The following is a 6383-nucleotide window of genomic DNA, read 5'->3' on the forward strand; positions in this document are numbered from 1 at the left end:
TATCTTGTATTAGTTTCACATAGTTAGGCATTTGCTCCAATGCTTCCACCAACAGTATGTTGATATGTAATTGCTTTAGGACATTCAAGAATTTCTTGAATTGGAAATTTTACTTAGATATTTGGAAACGCTGAGGAAAAGGTGGTGGTGGCCTTCCTTCCATTTGTTGAGGTTGTTTTGTCGTGGCATTTTTATTGGCAATGCAAGGTGAATCTTCTTCAACATTTTGCTTATTACTCTTTTCTTTTGTAGACCGCTCCACTACTGGTTCTGAATTCTTCTTATTTGTGAAATTTGAACTACTTTCTTCAATAGTGGTGTCATTAACAACTCCTAATAGTTGCGTACCACTTTTGAGTGTAATGGCTTTACACTGTTCCTTTCCTTGAGATCGTGAATTTTGGTATCACTCGGTAGTGCTCCTTGCAGTCTTGAATTTAATGCTTTGGAAATTCCCCCATTTGATTCTCTAAAGCTCTTAAAGATGTAGCTTAACTTTAAATGATAGCATTATTCTTCGCCATTTACTCCTTCAATAGATCTTTCATCGATGAAGAACTCGAAGCTGAATTTTGCTGACCATTTTGCCCTAGCATAAGTTGATTGTATCCGCAAAATTTTGTTGGATAGCATTGCTAGAATTTCCCACCCCTTGATTACTCCAACTGAAGTTGGGATGTTGCTTCCACCCCGGATTACATGTGTTGGAATATAGGTTGTTGTTGCTGCGATCAAAATTTCCCATATAATAAACTAAGGCTGGATTCGATGGGCATTCATCAAATACATGATCTTCTCTACAGTAAAGACATGCTAACTCAGCTGTTTTTATTTCCTGCACTGCAAGTGGTCTTTTTAGTGTTTTAATCATATTTGTTAATACGATACCTGAACTATTAGGGAAGTAATCACATCAAGTGCGATTGCTTAAGAAACTCTTTTGCGAGTTCCTACTCTAGTCATGGGTTATTGATAACCGTTGTTTGGTATCCTCTCTAGAATTTCATATGCCTTATTATATGATTTATCGAGCAAAGTCCCATTGGTAGATGCGTTGACCATCATCCTTATATATGCATTTAATCTATTGTAAAACATTTTCATTTATGTCAAATCTTGAAAACCATGCATCGAGCATTTTATAATTAACTCTTTGAATCACTCCTATGCTTCATATAATGTTTCATCCTCAGATTGCCGAAAGGACGTAATATCGTTCCTCAGTTTGTCATTCATGTTCGGATGATTATATCACAACAAAAACTTCTAAAAAAGTTCATTCCAAGATGCCACTATACTTGACAGCAATGCATTTAACCATGCTCTGGCACAATCTCGCAATTAATAAGGGAATAACTTCAGTTTCAGGGCACCTTCAGGAACACCATGCTGCCTGAATGAATCGCAGACTTCCAAAAAGAGTCTTAATCCAAAAAATGCTTGGATCACATCCAAAAGGTCGTCGCAAGTTGATTGGTTTTCTATCGTGTGTGAATGTGTAATATGAATGTGCAAGTATACATGTCGAATCAAGTAATAAAGTGATGAGTAAGTATCGTCTCCACAAGGATCGGAATTGATTCAAATAATTGGTTATGCTATTACTATGAAATTGACTAATTAAACTGTGCAAAAGAAACAGGTGACAAATTGATAAAGAAATGTAATGAATGGGTTATAAAATCAATTATGAATGAAAATATGCTAGGGCAATTAAAATGCTGTGCCAATTCTCAAAGAATAAGTGGAAAAGAGTTTGTACTGTTGAATGATAAAGGTTAGAATTACTCGGGCTTATTTTTATACCATAATAATGCCATGGCAAAATCTTGACCATTCTACTGCTCAAGGACTCACTACTATAGTTTGCTTCTTTAGAAAGCCAGACTTTGAGCTATCATTTTGAGTTTTTGCATGTCTACAGAACTCAAGAATGATTCCAAACTTTTCTTCCTTTCCCTTTACAGATCGCAACTTCTACATCTAGAGTGCTACAAATTTTCTATCGAATACTTGCCTTTATCAATTGATTATAATCTAATCTAATTAATCTTTCCAGAATTAAATCAAATCTAATAACATACCATATAGTCATCTATTTCTAGAGCTTACATGCATGCATGTAAAATAATCACAAATCGAATGAAATAGTATTCTACTCAAAATCAAACCATGGGCATTAAAGATAACAAAAATTCACCCAAATAATTTCAACCCAATGAGAATTAGCTCATGGGTTGAGCATTCAAATCCATAACAAAACCATTCAACATTATTGTTTAAATTCACGAATCAAAAAGTTGAAATTAGAAATAAAGGTAGAACTGTAGGAAGCTTTCGCTACTCTATCTTTCTTTCTAGTAATGAGAATTGATGCAAAACTCAAGGTAGATTTCTATTCCCCTTTCTTGCATCTGTAATTCTTTTGCTCTATAAGCTGCTACCTTTTCCTCTATTTCTTTGAGATTTTTCATACAAGAACCTGATGCAGAGAGGAAAAAATGTTTTTTCATTCTTCTTTCTCTCCTTTTTCCTTTTTTCTATTTTCTTTTTCCTTTTTTATAGTGTAGGTCCTTCCTTCTTAGCACACACATTTTCCTTCCTCTTTTTCAGGGTGGTTTATATGGTACAAGTATAGCTGGCTGAATGTGATGTAGATTGAGTGCTGCATCATCTTTTTGGAATTGCCATGGTATTTTTGTTGGCAATATAACCAACATTCTGTCATGGCAATATTTCACTTCATTCATTTTCCTAAACTTTTTTCTCTTCTCTTCTTCATCCTGCACTGCCAACCACAAACAACACATTTCTTCCCGAATAATAGGAATAGAAAATAATAACATTTATAGCACAATCCAAGCTTTGTTATGTAATGTTCTAAAAATATCTAAAAAATACAAAGATATTTACTTAATTACAAACAATTAATTCAATCTAGAGTCTTGAAGTATAACTTTTTTCAAGAGTTATCATTTTCTAAACTTGAAAATTGACAACTTTAGTGAATGGAATTTAATAAATTTCACTCCATCCGTGCATGTATCACTGTTCATGCTCAATTCAACATTTACCTTTTGAACAACAAGATCATTTCATTCCATTTCAATTTCTCATTTTCATTTTAATCATTTTGCTTGACGAACCCTAGTAAGCGGACTTGGATAAATTATGACAACATCAGGTTACTCGTCTGAGCAAAACTTGTGTCACATGTATTTTCGAGTCCAGAACAAATGTTGGATCTTAGTATCATCTGTAATCAATCTTATACAAGCACGCACAATACCCTATCAACATGCCAATCATATCCTAACATTTACTAAGTTCACACAGGCATCTTTAACACATGTAAACATTTCTTTTCAATTTAGTCCAGCTCTAGCCTTTTTTAACCAATTTACAATGAAACACATATATAATTACAATTTGATAAATTGTAAATTATACATATTTTTACTCCATGTTTAATGCATTTTATGGTTGATTTCCCATTAGAATTGGTGAATTCGATGCTCCTAATGCTTTAATTTCACGTTTTATACTTAGGAGAGCATAAGAGAATGAAAGGAACGAGAAAAGGGCCAAAAACAGAGAAAATGGGCCAAAGTATGAAATCAACACGGCCTGGACCTCCTCACACGGGCAGACCACACGGCCGTGTCAATTTGGTAGGCTCGAACACGGCCTGAAGTAATCAAACATGGGCGTGTGCCACGGACGTGTCCCTACCGAGCCCAAGTTGAGTCCAATTCAGAAAAGGCTAATTATGAGGGCTTCTAGGCATTCCAAAGCCTATAAATACACCCTAAAGAAAGAAGAAAATGAGAGATGGAGAAGAGGGAGTAAGAAATTACTCCAAGGAAGTCGATTGATCGATCTTAGAATCCAGATTCATCATCAAGACTGAAGATCTCTCCTCAATTTCCCTTCAGGAGTTTTGGGTTTTCTTTATGTTTTGTATTCTTTATTCTTCTGAGATGTTTTCTTATTTAGTTATGAACTAAAACCCCTAAATACCGAAGGGGAATGAAACCTAAGACGAATCTTGTTAGTATTTTCTGAATCGTATGATAAATATTTAACTTGTTCTTAATTATGTGTTCTTAATTCTTGGTTTGATATCCCAGGATACTAATTCAAGACATGCTCTTATTCAGAGGAGGAATAGACCTTGTCTAAGAGTACACTTGCCATAATTAAGCAGAGTTGATTGTGCGCCTAGACATAGGGTGACAAGATTTTGCCGGATTATGGTGAAACCTAATAAGGGGATCCATAGATTGAGTTAATGCAACCCTAGAGTGTTAATTAGAGAAAAGTCTCGGTTATTCAATCTAGGGATTAGACGTTATTAGTCTTGAATAGCGATAATAACATAACTTAGGGATCTCTACTAACAAGTTGAATGAATAAATCATCCGATTGAGCGTAATAACAAGTAAAGTCTAGGTGGATTTTTCCTTAGGTATTGTCTTAAGTCAATCGATTTTTCCCAAAAGCAATTCCCCAATTCTTTTCTCTGTACGTTCTTAGTTTAGATAATTAGTTAATTAAAACAAAACCTCTTTATTCTGAGGCTAGATAATAAAAAGACAGTCATTACTAGTACTTTTAGTTCCTTTGGGTTCGAAAATCCGGTCTTGCTAAAATTATACTACTGTTCGATAGGTACACTTGCCTACATCACAATAATAGTTAGTTCAAGAACGAGTAATTATAAATATTTAAAACCTATCACGAAATAACGCGATCAATTTTTTGGCGCCGTTGCTGGGGAACTGAAATATTAGGAACGATCAATTTTTATTACTTTAGCCATTTATTTTTCTTGCAATTTAATTTAATTTATTATTATTATTTATTGACTTATTTTTTTCTTTCTCTTGGCAGGTTTTTATATTTTTTGACTAGAAGAAACCTGTCAGGACCATTATTTTTTGACAAAGAAATCAATCGTACAGTTCGTAGAAACCAAAGAGAAATAAGGCGAAGCTTAAGATACACGGAGAACGAGTAAGAAAACGATACTCAACCCCCAACCGAAGAGATGGCTGAAAACCAAGGCAATTACCTACCTTCTGCAATTGCGGTTAATCAAAATCCTGCTCCACGCACTATGTATGATTATGCTAAACCTTCTTTAACCGGAACTGAATCAAGCATAGTTAGTCCTGTTGTAGTTGCATATACTTTCGAATTAAAACCTAACTCTATTCAAATGATATAACAATTTGTTCAGTTTGATGGTTTGCAGGATGAGGATCCCAACACTCATTTAGCCAACTTCTTAGAACTATGTGATACATTTAAAATTAATGGCATTTCTGATGATGCCATACATCTTCGGTCGTTTCCCTTTTCATTAAGGAACAAAGCTAAACAGTGGTTGAACTCGTTACCATGAGGGTCAATTACTACTTGGGAACAAATTACCGAAAAATTCTTGCTAAAATATTTTCTACCGGCTAAAACAGCTAAATTACGTAATGATATCTCTTCTTTTGTGCATATGGATTTAGAAACCTTCTACGATGCATGGGAGAGATACAAGGACTTACTGAGAAGGTGCCATCACCATGGGTTAGCGCTTTAGCTCCAAGTACAAACATTTCACAATGGTCTGAATTATTCGACTCGGTAAATGGTTGACGCAGCGGCGAGCGGAACCATCAACAATAAAACACCAGAAGATGCCTATGAGTTTATAGAGGAGATGTCACTGAATAACTATCAGTGGCAAGTCATGAGGACAAAGCCAACGAAAACAGCCGGTGTTTATAACATCGATTCAGTCACAATGCTCTCTAATCAGGTAGAACTCTTAAATAAAAAGATTGATGGTTTTCTTAATTCTTCACAGGTTCACCCAGTAATGCAGTGCGAAGCAAGTAGCGGTGGAACAAACCATTCAGAATACCAACCTTATGGCCACAACATGGATAACGAGCAATTAAACTACATGGGTAATAATCTTCGATCTCAAAACAATCCATATAGTAACACTTATAATGCAGGTTGGAGGAACCATCCAATTTCTCATGGGGTGGTCAAGGAAATCAAAGACCACAACATCCTCCGGGCTACCAATAACCACCTTACCAACAGGAAAAGAAACCAAACCTTGAAGAGATGCTCTCAAAGTTTATAACAGTGTCAAAAACCCATTTTCAGAACACTGAGGCAGCACTTAAAAATCAACAAGTGTCGATCCAAAGCCTCAAAACTCAGATAGGCCAGCTTTCCAAACTAATCTCCGAACGACCACAGGGCAGTTTGCCAAGTAATACCGAACCTAACCCAAGGGAACAACTCAACACAATTAATATTCAAGATGACAAAGGAGTCGTTGAGACTGAACCAGAACTGAGGCAAGAAACTAT

The 6383-nt window shown here is 35.4% G+C and overlaps 2 non-coding genes across 2 annotated transcripts; one reads left to right on the plus strand and one right to left on the minus strand.

The window, feature by feature from the left end:
* Positions 1-1120: 1120 nt before the first annotated feature.
* Positions 1121-1227, plus strand: LOC128289681 (small nucleolar RNA R71). The gene has a single exon (XR_008279326.1). It is a non-coding gene; the product is annotated as a small nucleolar RNA R71 (small nucleolar RNA).
* A 4252-nt stretch (positions 1228-5479) lies between these two features.
* On the minus strand, positions 5480-5586 carry LOC128289727 (small nucleolar RNA R71). Its single transcript, XR_008279372.1, has one exon. It is a non-coding gene; the product is annotated as a small nucleolar RNA R71 (small nucleolar RNA).
* Positions 5587-6383: the final 797 nt, after the last annotated feature.

This window comes from Gossypium arboreum, chromosome 2, assembly GCF_025698485.1.
Source record: "Gossypium arboreum isolate Shixiya-1 chromosome 2, ASM2569848v2, whole genome shotgun sequence".
NCBI classification, from domain to species: Eukaryota; Viridiplantae; Streptophyta; class Magnoliopsida; order Malvales; family Malvaceae; genus Gossypium; species Gossypium arboreum.